A 13,394-nucleotide genomic window follows, 5' to 3' on the forward strand; every position below is an offset into this window, starting at 1 on the left:
TTGACCTCTTGTCATCCGTGCCCTTCACTGGACCCAGCAGCCCTGTGTGAACTCAGAAGTTGCCGGACCCCACCCCCGGCTGGCCGGTGACCCTTAAACTCTTCTGCCCTCTTAACACGGCTTTTGCGTCATGTCAGAGAAGCCAGGATCCCCGCACCCAGTCTGGGACACAGTTGGCAGCAGCTGCAGGAAGCAGGAGCCACCCAGCATCTCGGGTGTCACTCACAAACCTCCCAGGTGTCGATACCGGCAGGTGAGGAAACCTCACACAGCACCCCACCCTCCTTCACCCCCTCGCTCCCTCACTCACAGAGTCATTTGTTACTTCCTTTTTTTTTTCAAGCTGGGGTCTCACTCAGCCACCCAGATGGAGTGCAGGGGCGCGATCACAGCTCACTGCAGCCTCCAACTCAAGCGATCAAACAATCCTCCCACCTCAGCCTCCCAAGTAACTAGGACCATGGGTACACACACCCCTGGCTAGTTAGAAAATACTTTTTTTTTTTTTTGGTGGAGATGGGGTCTTGCTATGTTGCCCAGGCTGGTTTTGAACTCCTGCATCAGCCTCCCAAGTAGCTGGGACTGCAGGTGTGAGCCACCGTGACCGTGGGAGCTCATGGTCTGACTAGGGAGGTGAGAACAGTACCTGGCACCTGGCAAGTGTCAGAGAAACAGGGACAGGAAGAACCCCAGGAGTGGGAAAAGGGGCCACGTGGGGTCTGAGAGGCTGGGAGGCAGAGGCAGGCTGGGAGCCGGACTGTAAAGACTGGGCCAAGCCTTGGAGAGGTGTGAGGAAGGGGAAGGAAACAAACATGTGCCGAGCCTTCTGTGCAGGGCTTCTCACCTGTGAGGCACATACATGAATGAGGCGGGTGGACAGACAACTTCTGTGACCTCAGGAGCCCCTTCATCTCCCCGGGCTCGGTTTCCTCAGGCACGGAGACAACACTGCTGACCTCTTAGGTTGAAGATCAACCTTTGCGCGAACACGCGGACAGCAGAGAACACAGGGTGAGTGCTGTGAGAGCTGGGGAGGCCTTGTATCACTCCCGCACCACTAGGGATGCCTCCCAAAGCATCCTTCAGCCCTCACAGCCAGCCAAGGAAGGGGCTGCCGAGCGCTTATCACCATTTCAGAGGGAAAAACTCGAGCTCAGAGAGATTGGCCTGCCCAGGGTCACACAGCTGATTGGAAGAGGGTCAGTTTGCCTCTCCAGAAGGGGAGGACCAGAGAACTGAAAGGAGAGAGGAAGGAGGATGAGGAAGAGAAAGGCGAGGGGGTGGCTGAGGTCTCAGGACCTCCCAGCTCTCACAGCTCCCTGCTCAGACTGGCTTGCCTCCCCCTTCCCAGAAAGGAGGAGCCCGCTCTGAACTGCTGCCCCTCACACCTGTCCCCAGGCATCCTTCAACGGGAACATGCTGCTGTGGTCGCCAGCAGGGTGTGGCCTCCTGGGAGGGGCTGTTTGCTTCCGTGTGGGCCAGGTTCGGGGATGGCTTTATGGTGCCATCTGGAAGATGAGGCCTGGGCGGGCCTAGCTGGCATACGGCCAGGACAGGGAAGGGGGCACCAGGCACAGTGGGGAGCTGCCCCCCCTCCCCCCACGAGCTGTTGCTTAGCCCCCAGAGTAGTGCTGTGAGGGCTGGGGAGACCTTGTATCCCCAGAGGAGGGCAGGGGCCTCAGTGAGCTTAAGTCCAGCATAGTCTGACCCTGTGAAGCAGGAAGTAGCTCCATTTCATGGGTGACAACACTGAGGCCCAGCAGATCAACAAACTGCCCAAGTTCATACCTGGCCAGCAGGTACGAACTCAGGCCAGGTATAAGTGACATTAGAGCCTATGTCCTACCCACCTCTCAGCACTGCCATATATGGGTGATGGGGCAAAGGGCAGGTCTGGGGCAGAGGACCTAGCCCAGACACCCTGAAGCCTGGAGCAGGGTCTCAGCCTCCTTGGCACTCGGTTTCCTGTGCTGTAGAAGGGGGATAACGTACTACAGCTTCTGGACAGACGAGAGAAAAGTGGAGATTGTATTTGTGCACACTCTCAGGATAGACAGTAGTCCCAGGGATGGATGTGAGGGTGTGAGAGAGGGCTGCTGGTTTTTATCATGGGGATATATGTGATACCCCCACAGCGCTCACTGCTGCCACAGGACAAAGTCCTCAGCCGACATCGATGACCCTTGGCTGCAGGATCCAACTCCAACCCCCCACAGCCACTGCCCCTTTCTTGGGGCAGGGGCGGGGGGTTGAGCAATTTACCTCCCGTCTGAGTCTCAGTCTTCTCAAGGGTCAGGTGGGGATGAGCATTCTCTATAGACTGTCCGTGTGAAGCTCCAGGGAGCTCCTGCCTGAGAACACGCATGGCCTGTGGAGGTGAGGCATTAATTCGTGATAACAGCATCAACACCTTCAACAGTGAGTTCATTCCATCTTCCTAAGGGCCTCAGAGGTACTGTGTCCAGAGACAAGGTCGGGAGCTGCAGGACTTGCAGAAGGAGAATTCAGGGAGCCGGCCAGCGTCCTTTCTTCCTCATCACCCTGGGCGTCTTTCTCCACCAAGAAGGATACTCAGGGCATAGCGGCTGTGCCCTGGTGGTGAAAGGGCTGCTCGTCCCACATCATCGGTTTGGGGTTAGGGTTGGTTTCCCTCCAAGCCCAGGCAGCTGCCCGGAGGGCCTGTCCTGGGCACGGAATGTTGGGGGGCCCTACCTGCCTTCCCCAGTAGATCTTGGAGTTTACCACTCATCTGCACACCCAGGGCCCTCACCCAGACCACTAGGGAAAACTGTGAAGGAGACCACAGTCCTGGACTCTTGGCATTTGCTGGGTCTCTGGACCCAGCAGCTCCTCTGAGCAATCCCAGTACTAGGGCAAGACTAGGGCAGGACTCCCCCACAGCCTGGGATCTCTCCTCCCTTCTCCAGGCTTGGGTGAGGCCCCAGGCTGAGGGCCTCGGTCCCTGACATCTGGAGTGTTCCATCTGAGCTGTGATCTGAGGGCTCCTCCCCTGAGCCTTGAGGGTCTACAGCCCTGGGTTCCCGGCCCCTTTCCTGAGGGCTGCCTTCAGTACACATCTCCAGAGTGCTGACGGCGCGTCTGGTGCTCCCTAGACACCTGCTTTCTCTCTCCCATGCTAAGCTGTTCATCTTCTTGGCACCAAGAGCCTGAAACGATCTTTAGGTTTGGTCTGTGTGCTGCCTGTCTCTCCCCCATCAGAATGTCAGCACCCTGGGGGCAGGGACTAGGTCTGGCTTGTTCGCCGTTGTCTCCAGCTGTGGGCAGTGCTGCCCCTCAAGTCAGCTTCCCAAAGAATCCACACCTGCTTCCGGTCCCTGCTGAGTGGGGGGGTGGGGGCGGTAGCAAGGCCCCACCCCTCCACCCCCCTCTGACGGATACAATGCGTTGGTGTTCTGAGTTCTCCACCCTCCTCCTTTTACCTGAGCAACCCTGGCAAGTTTCTGTTACTGGCAACCCCAGCAGGTTAGATAATGAGCTGCCGGCTCCTTACCTAGCTGGGGTGGGTTGAGGGTGGAAGGGCCCAGAGGTGGAGAAAACAGAATGAGTTTTATTTTTGTTTGTTTGTTTGAGACAGAGTCTCGAGTCTCACTCTGTTGCCCAGGCTGGAGTGCAATGGCGCGATCTCAGCTCATTGCAACCTCCGTCTCCCGGGTTGAAGCTATTCTACCTCATCCTCCCGAGTAGCTGGGATTACAGGCATGCACCACCAAAGCCGGCTAATTTTGTATTTTTAGTAGAGATGGGGTTTCTCCATATTGGTCAGGCTGGTCATGAACTCCCGACCTCAGGCGATCCACCTGCCTCGGCCTCCCAAAGTGCTGGGATTACAGGCGTGAGCCACGGTGCCCGGCCAGCATGCAGGGTTTTTTTTTCACCAGAAACACGTGCACTTTATTGAATGCCATTGTAGAAAAGTGTGTGAGCATAAAGGGCTGACACAGGACTGGGCTCTGGGGCAGGGTGAGGAATGGAAGGTGGAGTATGTGGGATTCAGGTCATGGGCAAAGCTCCTGGCCTGGACGATGCCTCCTGATCCATCAATAGGCTTGGAAGATCAACACTGGGATGACGATGAGCAGAATGCTCATGAGGAGGTAGACAATGAGGGCCCCGTTGTTCACGCACTTGGCGGTGGAGGCATAGGCCTGGGCCCCAGTCAGGCCGCCAACCATCTTCCTGTCCCTAGACTTCACGGAGTAAGCGAATGCTATGAAGCCCAGGCAGCAGGGGTTCATGAAGAGGGGGTTGAACAGGGACCAGGTGACACGGTCTGGCACGGAGGTCTCGCTGCGGATGTGGATCACGGTGGGCAGCGGGGGAGCAGGTTGTGGGGCGCCCTCAGCACAGCCACCTCGTGCTCCTCCTTGAGCATCTCAGAGTTGGGGGGCTGGCCGTTGCTGACAGGGGAGAAGGAGGTTTGGACAGTGTGGTTTGTGGTGTCCAGCGAAGACCAGCGGTGGTCAGTTACTCCGATGGTTCTCAGTGGGCCCTCCCTTCCCCAGTAGTTTCATTTTCTCAACAGTTTCCTCTTCGTGGCATTCGTCCAGCATGCAGCTTTTAAGATCAGAGATGGAAGAGTACAGCGCATGTGTAGGGAAGAGAGTGCTAGTTGCCTCCCCAGTAACTGTTTTCTTCTTCTATTTTTAAAAATTATTTATTTTTTTAGAAATGGGGTCTTGCTCCATTACTCAGGCTGAAGTGCAGTGGCACCATCATGGCTCACTGCAGCCTCTTAATTCCTGGGCTCCAGTGAGCCTCCCGCCTCAGCCTCCTGAGTAGCTGGTACACAGGCGTGTGTCATCCCGTCCCGCTAATTTTTAAATTTTTATTAGGGATGAGGTCTTGCCATGTTGCCCACGCTGGTCTCAAACTCCTGGATTCCAGTGATCCTTCCTCCTCAGCCTCCCAAATGCTAGGATTACAGGTGTCAGCCACCACACCCGGCCTCCTTTTATGGACATAATGATGACAGCATTTCTTGCAGATAGAAGGAACAAGTAGCCAAGTTCTGGCCCATGGGATATACATGAAAGTCATCAGGTGGGGATTCTAAGGCAGTTCCTTACAAAGGGGGCTGATTCAGTCTTTCTTCTGTGTCTGGAATGGGGATGTGATGTCTGGAGCTGCAGTAGCTGTCTTAAGGATGGAAGCCAGCCCTGTACATACCCTCAGACTTTACATCTAATGAGGGAAAAATAAATCCCTATCTTGTCTAAGCCACTATCACTCAGGACCATGCTACTTGCAGCTGGATGCAATTCCCAAGTGACTCAAGAGGGTCTGTCAATATCTCCTTCTTTGCCCTCTCCTTTGCCAAGATGGTCTTAGGTGACCATTTCTCCTTAAGAGAGGCTTCTGAGAAGCAAACTGAACAAAGGGAAGGGAAGTGGCTGAGATATGGAGCCAACACTGAGAGGAGGTCCAGAGTACTTAGGAGACAGGTCCTCCAGAGATGACCCAGGCCTCGCACTTAAGTGTCCAGGAAGGGTAGAGGGACCCCAGACTCAGCTCTCATCCACTATTCCCCTCAAAAATAAATTTGCAGGTGAACATGTAACATACGAGGCACAATTAGATCTCCAGTAATGTTACTTATCCTCCCAAGTACACACAGCCAATATTTGAAAATGCTTGACTGGGCATGGTGGCTCATGCCTGTAATTCCAGCACTTTGGCAGGCTGAGGCAGGTGGATCACCCAAGGTCAGGAGTTTGAGACCGGCCTGGCCAACATGGCAAAACGCGGTCTCTACTAAAAATACAAAAATTAGCTGGGCGTGGTGGCACATGCCTGTAATCCCAGTTACTTGGGAGGCTGAGGCAGAAGAATCACTTGAACCTGGGAGGCAGAGGTTGCAGTGAGCCAAGATCGTGCCATTACACTCCAGCCTGGGCGACAGAGCATGACTCCAGCTCAAAAGAAAAAAGAAAATGCTCAAATGTCCATAAACCATGCCAGAGTTTTCCTTATTGCCACCCTTGGGTTAGAGCCCTGGACTGAGGCTGTGGTGGACCTGGGGTGAGGGTGATCAGGCCAGAGGCATTACTATGGAACTGTCACGCCCTGTGACCAGACTACAGAAGTGGTCTGTGGCTCCCTATCTCTGGGGAGGGATGGCCACAGAGGCTCCCCCACTGGTAAGGACAGGCCTGCGAGGACAGAGAGGGCTCAGGTGGACAGGGCAGCTCTTTACCTAAACCTCACATCATGTGGGTGAAGAGACAGCCCAGAGAGGGCGAATGGCTCCTTCAAAGTCACACAGCACTAAAGGCAGGACAGGTGCCAGAATCTGTACAAAATCCATAGTTGGCATCTGAATACAATGGACACTTATTTTGCTTTGTTCCGGCTGTTGTTCTTGCCTGAAATGCTCTTCTCCCAGATATCCACAATGATCGCTACCCTTGGCTGCTTCACACACCACCTCAAACATCACCTTCTCAGTGAGGACCTCCCTGACCTCTCATTTAAAGTTGTACTCCTGGCCAGATGTGGTGGCTCACTCCTGTAATCCCAGCACTTTGGGAGGCCGAGGTGGGAGGATTGCTTGAGGCTAAGAGTTGAAGAGTAATCTGGCCAACATACTGAGACCCCAACTCTGTTTTTATTTTTAAAATTTTATTATTTTTTGAGACGGAGTCTTACTCTAATGTCCAGGCTGGAGTGCAGTGGCGCAATCTCAGCTCACTGCAACCTCCGCCTCCTGGGTTCAAGCGATTCTCCTGCCTCAGCCTCCTGAGTAGCTAGAATTAAAGGTGCATGTCATCATGCTCAGCTAATTTTGTTATTTTTAGTAGAGATGGGGTTTCACCATGTTGGGCAGGCTAGTCTCAAACTCTTGACCTCAAATGATCTGCCCACTTTGGCCTCCCAAAGGGCTGGGATTACAGGCATGAGCCACCACGACCAGCCCCTGACTCTATTTTTTAAAAAGGTAAAATAAATGATTAAAGTTGCACTCCCAACTCCCCTTTTCTTATCTCCTCTTGTTTCTCCCTATCATCTTTCGTCACCTGATTCACCATGTTTTACTGAACATCAGCTCCATGCTGCAGGGATTTTTTTTTTGGTCTGTTTCACTGCTGTATCCCCAGCACCTAGTGCACTACTGGGCACAAGGCAGGTTAAGTCCTCAATATATATTTATTAACAGAACAAATAAATATCAACCTTCGCCAATAGCGTTACCACAGGTGAAGGGCACAATGAAAATGCTTGAGTGGCTTCTTCTAGAGCAGAAATGTCCCTGAACGCATAACCCATCCCCGTGGACACAATGTGCTCTGTGTGCCCGTCGAGTTCTGTATCTGCTGCCCCAGGACAGGAGCTGCAACCCCTGAGCTCACAGACCTTGCTGATCCTTTATGAACCAATACGCACCCTCAGAAGGGCACGGTTGACAAAACAGGTGCTGCTGTAATTCATTGTCAAATACTCAAAAGTAGCTATGAATTCTAAAAGAAAATCTGCTTAGAGAGGAACTGGCAAGACATCTTTGCTCAGGTGTGAGGCCTATAAGGAAAAATGGAATATCCCGCTCTAAAAACTACAAACAAGCCTTGTGTGAAAATGCTTTGTGATGTGCTGTTTCCTATTACATAACGGAACCTGTGTTTTGATTCCAAGGTTCACAACACTCTACAAAGCTTAAATTTTCTCTGCTGCTTTCTTTGTAGAAAAAACAAAGGTTGCTTTTCCAAGTCTTTGTGATCACGGCCTTCTATTACTGTGAGGTATTTACTGGATATTTATGTTATGTAGTGGTCTGAAGTCAGAGAGCTTCAGTCTGGCCACTTAGTGGGTGACCACCGGGCTGAGCATCAGTTTTTCTAACCTAATAAATGGGAATAACCGTGGCACTTACCTTATCAGAATAACAGCTCCTCTTGTGTGAGCTGTCGACCAGGAGGGCACACTCAGGAGCTGCTGGGGCTCTGGCATGCTCTAGATGCTCTAGATCTTAACCTGGGCAATGGTTATGCAGGGCGTACATAGGAGAGAAGTCATCACGCTGAGCCTGTAAGTTCTGTGTTCTTTACTGTATGTAAATTATACCTCAATCACAAGGAAAAATTAGTTCTTACTTCTGGAGGTTGTGAAGATGGAATAGAAAGAATGTAAACTATGCCTGACTTATGGAAAACCAGTTTAAAAATGACTCTACAGTGTGAATGTGTGAATGTGTGAATGTGTAAGCTTGTGTGTGGTTGGTGTGAGATTATGTGACCCTGTGGGTGTGATGTGTCTGCGTATGAACTAAGGTAACGGTAATGAGTGTGCACCTGGGTGTCAGTATGTGGATGCACATGTATTGCATGTGCCTATGTCCCCATGTGAGCAGTGCACAGAACTGCACAGGTATGCTGGATTACATGCTTGTGAATGGTTGTGTGCATGTACAGGTAATGTGGAGGCTTCTGTGCTCTGAATCCACATGTTCTACACAAGACAGAGTCTGAATCTCAAGACAGTGGCTCTAGGACCCAGCTGTGCTCCTTACATGAAGTAAAGTAGGGACTGGCTAGCAGCAGGGTGTGCTCCTCGCCTCCCCCTCACCCAGAAGGAAGCAGGAGACTGAAGGCCTGGATAAAGGTTCCCAGCGCCCCCTCCCCTCCCACAGCTGCAAACTCCTCAAAGATGCAAATCACCCTCTCCTCCATGCAAACCAGTCCTGAGAGCCAAGGGTGCTTCCCCTCAGGCCCAACCACCACCACTATGATTGGACCCCACTGGACCCTAGCTGCCCAGCCTGGGGATGGGAGCCAGCTGGAGTCCGTTCCTGTTTCCCAACCAGTCACTGATGTTTTTCCCCCTGGGGTGCCTTGGCTCTCCCTGCTGGCTCAGGTGTTGTGGAGAAAGGCTGGGCTAGGAGTGGTCCACACAGACTGTGGGACTCTGGGGAAGGTAGTGCTGTCTCATCTTCGGGGATGCTCTGAATGGCGACTGTACCATCCCAAAGCACTGGGGCAAGGCCTGGCTCTCCCAGACCCTCCTGTCTGGCATATTTGCTGTGGGCCTCACTCACAGGACCCTTAGCCTGGATTCCCTATTGGTGCTCACTTTTCCCATCTCCTAGGTCCTATCTCCCCATCAGAAACATATTTCTTCATCAGCCCTGGATGACCTACAGGACCCAGCAGGGGTTCAACACACAGAGATTCCCTCCCAACCCACCCTGACAACTCCTGCAAACCCACCACCTGTCTGCAGGCATCCCCGACCCCAAGCTTTCATCTCCATGGCCATGGGCCCCTGGTTAGAGTGTGCTCAACTGTCAGGAAGCTGAAATGTGTGGGGGAGAGGTGGGAGGAAGCAGGAGAAGTGAAGAAGGCTGGGCATATTGGCACACTGTAATCCCAGTGCTTTAGGAGGCCGAGGTGGGAGGATCACTTCAAGCAAGGAATTCAACACTGGCCTGGTCAACAGAGTGAGATCCCATCTCTACAAAAAATGTTTAAAAACTAGCTGGGTGTAGTGGAGTGTGCCTGTGGTCCCAGTTACTTGGGAGACTGATGTGGGAGGATTGCTTGAGCCAGGTGAGGCTGCAGTGAGCCGTTTGAGCTGTTTCATGCTGAGTTGTTTCCTGCCACTGCACTCCAGCCTGGGGTGACAGAGAAAGACTGTGTCTCACCAACAAAAGTGGGAAAGAAACAGCATGAAATCAAGAGGTGGCGGTGTCTGAAAGGTCTGGGTGCTATCTGACACCAGTAAATATCAGGTGCCCACCTGTGGCCCTGGCCTCCATTCCTGGCCCTGGCACTTACACAGGTCCTTGTGGATACCTGGATGCAGATGTGTTGACCCCCGTACTCCTCTCAGAAGTGGTAAACCGCAGTGGTCAAAGCAGTTCTCAGGCATACGGTTTTTGGGCTATCATTTTTACCCACAGGTACATCTGTGACCCCCACCCCTCTCGAGGAGCCCCAGACACTGTCTGGGGTCTGAGCTGAGCCATTTGAGCTGGGGTGGGCAGTGTCCACCTCCAGAAATCAGGCCAGTCCTGCAGAAGGCAGGCCCCCAGTCTCTTCTTCATTCAACAAGCGTGTATTGACAGCCCACCGTATGCCGTTGCTGAGTGCAGCCTCCTCTCCTTAAGAGTAAATCAGGGCTGGGCGCGGCGGCTCACGCCTGTAATCCCAACACTTTGGGAGGCCGAGGCGGGTGGATCACGAGGTCAGGAGATCGAGACCATCCTGGCTAACACGATGAAACCCCGTTTCTACTAAAAATACAAAAAAATTAGCCGGGTGTCGCAGCGTGCGCCTGTAGTCCCAGCTACTCGGGAGGCTGAGGCAGGAGAATGGCGTGAACCCGGGAGGCGGAGCTTGCAGTGAGCCGAGATCACGCCACTGCACCCCAGCCTGGGCGACAGAGCGAGACTCCATCTCAAAAAGAATAAATCAGATCTCCTCAACCCTTTTCCAGGATGCTCCTTTCCTGCATCCCTGTATTCCAACTCCCACCCCAAACCAAGAAATATTTATAAAGCAAGGGTCTGCCTCAGATAAGAGCTGTGGTCCGGAGAGAGACACCTGAACAGGCTACAGATTTTGTTGATTCTGCCTCCCACATGCCCAGTGTTCCAGTCCCCTCTCTTTGGGGGCCCAGGCCTTGACATCTCTGGCAGGTCATAATATAACAATGGTCACCCCATACTGGATACTTACCATGTACCAGGGATATGATGCTAAACATTTATAGGATAGTTTTAATTCTTATGACACTTCTGGGGTAGAAACTATCCTCATTTTACAGATTAGGACATTGAAGTTCTGAAGCCTACATAAATTGACCACAGTCACATGGCTGATAAACAGCAGAGCCTAGATTCAGACTGAAGCTCACCCACCTGGGTGGAGGGCAGAGGCAACACTTGCCCTTGAGGGGTGGGAATTTGGGAAATCCTTGCAGGGGAGGCCAGGCCAGGGCAGTGTTCATCCTTTCCAGGTGAGGTCTGGGCCCCATGGCACCCTCTGCTGGCCATAAACACACCCCCACACCAGCTGAGGCGGCCACGTTCCTAGCACCCCAAGGACCACTCATGCTCCCACAACGTGGATCAGCAGCCACAGCCTGAGACAAGGATTTCCTCATAGCTTGGCTGAAATTCCTCCCTGGCCCTTGCTGTGTCCCACTGCCCCATGACTGAGGTGCAGAGGGGGATGCCTTGGCTGCTTAGAGGCACTGAGCCGTGGCACCCCAGCCCATCAGGGATCCGGGGTGTCTCGATTGTCGACCAGGGTGGGGGCTTAGTGCAGGTGAACATGGCCCCTGCAGGGCTTCTTTTCTTAGGCCCCAAGGCAGACACAGTCCCCCTCTTTTCTCAGGCTTCTCCCTCACAGCCCAGCAGGAGGAATTTCGGGGATTTGGCTCCAGGGCCCCAGACTGGAGCTTGGGAGGAAGGACCACAGGAATTAAACTAGGCCCTACTGGGGCTGTGGTTCCACTCCTCCATGCCCTTGCAGCCTGGTTCCTGGGTGGAGTCACCCCTGGCCTGGACACCATCCATTCCCTCATCCACTCCATAACCATCTGCTGTGACCAGCAGGGAGTGGGTGGGGGCACAAGAGTCTAAGGAAAAGGACAGAAGAGACGTCAACTGCAGTCAACAGAGCTCTGAGTCTGAGGAGAGGTCTTCTTGGTCAGAGAAGATCCTTGCAGAAGGAATTGGGGCAAAAAGTAGGCTTTGAGGGAGCAACAGATAAGGTCCAACATTTCACTCCTTTGATAACCTCAACCAGTGCTGAGGCTTTAAATTCCATCTCGCTCTGAGGACTCCCCCACCCTGCCTCTAAGCTGCAGCCTTGTATATCCACACTGCCAGCCTGGCCCCTTCCTTGAATGCCTGCTGAGCATCTCACACTGAACAAGCCCAAAAAGAATTCTTGATTTCTCCCCTCAAGTCTGCTCCCCATGTGGTCCTGCCTCTTAGCTAACAGTAACTTGTCAATCTAGTAAGTAGATCTTAGTTGCTTGGGCCCAAATCTCAGGGGTTGTTTCTCTCTCTCTGCTCCTCTACATCTAACCCATCAGCAAATACTGTTGGCTCCACTTTCAGAACGTAATGAGGATCCAACCACTTCTCACCTCCTTCGCTGTCACTCCCCAGGAACCACCTTACTAGTTTATTTGCACCTACCCTTTCCTCCAGTTTATCCTCAACACAGCAGCTGGGGGGTTCCAGATGTGCTCCTCCCTCTGCTCACAAACCTGCAATGGCTCCCATCTCACCCAGGATGAAAGCCACGGCCACTTCAGTCACCTCAAGGCCCCACACAGTCTGACCTCTTCAGCGCTCTGACCTCATCTCCTGGCCCTACCCAGGACCTCTGCACCTGCGGTGCTCTGCCTGGAAGTTCGTTCCTACTCCAGGTATTCATAAGGCTTAGTCTCTGCGTGTTAGGTAAGACTTCCCCGAATGTCCTGTATGAAATAGTTATCCTCTCTCCCTCATCAGAACTCCTATCCTTTTTCTCCATAGTACCTGTCACCTCCTGACATACTACATTTGTGTTCCTTGTCTGTCTACTCCAACTAGAACACAGCTCCATGATGGCAGGGTTTTTTCTTTTTTGGTTCCTGCTATATCCCAAGCACCTGGAATAGTGCCTAGCACATAAATGATATTCAGTAAGTGAATGAATTAACAAAGTGCCAAGGAGCAAGGGTGGCAGAGCTCTCCCAGGCTGGGCTGGGGCAATAACTGGGAAGCCCCTATTCTCCGAGGCACTGATCTCCTCTCGGCCTCTCCAGTACACTGCCCTCTCCCATCTTCCTGTAGGCTGTTTCCTCCAGCTCTGTCCCATCCTCCCATTCTTCAGGTCTCAGCTTCAGTGTCATTTCTTCAGAGAAGTCTCCTAGACACCCTTGGACTAAGTTAAGGTCTACTCCATGCTCCCCAAGGCAGCTTTACTGCCACTTGTACAGGACTCCAGACACTTAGAGATGTTAGTTGCTCACAAACTGAGCACCAGGCTTATCTGCTCTTGATTGCCTCATCTGGACGGCTGTGGATTAAATTAGGTGATTCATATTCATAAACTGTTTAACAGGAATCGGCCAATAATGGTCAGGCAATATTGCCACAATTACAGTGGATACTCAGACATTTGTTGTTTGTGACAGAAGGGCAGCACACCAGAAATCATGATTAAGTCAAAAATCACAGCCTGAATCAACCCTGGGAAATGCTGGGGAACCACTGCTCACATTTTAAACATTACTGTTCCCGATGACTTTGGCTCCTTCAAGTCCTAGTGGGCCTGGCCAACATATCCCTGGCTAGTATCCCACAGGCTGGGTGGATTTTGGGGTGTGGGGTGGGGGCTGGACCTCCTGTGTGGTTGGACCAGCAGCATCCATGAGAGCTTGCT

The 13,394-nt window shown here is 52.7% G+C and overlaps 1 pseudogene; it reads right to left on the bottom strand.

Moving 5' to 3' along the window:
• Window positions 1–323: 323 nt before the first annotated feature.
• On the bottom strand, window positions 324–4,528 carry LOC103222327 (interferon-induced transmembrane protein 3 pseudogene; annotated as a pseudogene).
• Between the last annotated feature and the right edge of the window lie 8,866 nt (window positions 4,529–13,394).

Source organism: Chlorocebus sabaeus, chromosome 17 (assembly GCF_047675955.1).
Source record: "Chlorocebus sabaeus isolate Y175 chromosome 17, mChlSab1.0.hap1, whole genome shotgun sequence".
In the NCBI taxonomy this organism is placed as follows: Eukaryota; Metazoa; Chordata; class Mammalia; order Primates; family Cercopithecidae; genus Chlorocebus; species Chlorocebus sabaeus.